This window comes from Acomys minous, assembly GCF_964271855.1.
Source record: "Acomys minous genome assembly, chromosome: 8".
In the NCBI taxonomy this organism is placed as follows: Eukaryota; Metazoa; Chordata; class Mammalia; order Rodentia; family Muridae; genus Acomys; species Acomys minous.
The window spans coordinates 25,833,218-25,834,752 of record NC_140489.1 but is presented as its reverse complement, the minus strand read 5'-3'; positions in this window follow the sequence as shown (position 1 = coordinate 25,834,752).

Here is a 1,535-nt window from a genome sequence, read left to right as displayed (position 1 = left end):
TAACAAAACAATGTTTTAATTTTTGTTCCTCCCCCCCTTTTTAAAGTCAATTTCTTAATCTGTTTTATTTTACTTTTTTAAAGAATGAGTTCATTTAATTTTGGACTCACAATAACATAATTATGTGTTCCTTGGGTTATTCCCTTGAAGAAACCATGTCCTGAAGCAGTACATTCCAACCACTTTGCTTTATCCTTACGAGTAGCAAAAAGGGAAGTCAGTCTTTGAAAGACCGACTTCAACCATGAATAAGAAAAAGAATGCGCTTTAGAGGGCCAGCGTTTAAGGCATTAGTGAAGATAGCATCCCATTTCCCCTATTTATCTAATGACACAAATGGGCCTGCAATCATAATCCTGGTCATTCCTCATGAGGTTTATAACAGCCATCTTGTTCCAGCTTGAAACTGTTTCCAACTCACATGCCAAAAATGTACTTACTTCTATGAATACATTTCACACACTTCAATGTTTTTACGTGTATAAATGTAGTCATTTCTATTTGGTACAAGATAGGGAGAGTCCATCTTACCCATTACCAAATGATAATACTGTGAGGTCACAGAAATACCAACTCTCTTCTTCAAAACTTTTAAATAAAATGGCCACCCACCTTCCACTGGACACCCAGAGGAGCTTGAAAATGTGACAAGCCAGAGAAGGACCTGCTTAGGGAAAACTTGCATCCTGCTGCTGTCGTCCCCGATTTCCATGCCAGCTTAAGAACAACATGGCCTTGGCTGGTGCCTTAGTTTGAGCGGGACCCCTGTGCCCAAATCTGCCTATCATAATGTTCTACTTGTAGGCTTCTAGGACCCTCTGGATCCTTCTACTATTGAGATGTAACAAGAATAAATTAATAAAGAAGAAAAAAAATGAAAAAAAAAAAAAAGAGCAACATGGCCACAAGTGTGAGTGCATAAATTAGCCTCAAATGTAGATGGAAACTGACAGTGTCACCTCAAAATATCATTGGTAGCTCATAAATAAATAAATAAAAAAGTCTGCTTCTCTGATCCAGGTCAGGGAACAACATATGAAAGAGGATGGATTCACTGGAGTCCCGTGGTTGAGATAAAAAAAAAAGTTAAAATCTAGAATCACCTTTTTTGTATGTGTGCTTAATCCCATCTAGGTTTACTTTTCTGAACTTCAGTTTGACTCAGCTTGAATCTTTAAATTTGGTAAAATGACTGTCCTTATAGTATTACCAGGGGGAGAAGGTGGAGAGCAGGGAAGAGAGGGGATGTTTGCAAATGCTGCTTCTTATTTCATATTAATTCTTTACCCTTTCTGCTTTACCGAGGTTGTTTGCCTTATTCTGGCATGCTAAGGATTATCAGGAAGGAAGTGTAAGACTATGTTTTCAAAGACACTGTTACAACTGCTATTATTCAAGCATTTATTCTGTTGTGTGTAATAAGTGAAATTCTTGACAGCCATCATTCTTCAAAATAACAGATGATATAGAGTGACCACTGTGCAATACAGAGAGTGCAGGTCATAACACATGCAGTATCCGACAAGCTCTCAGGG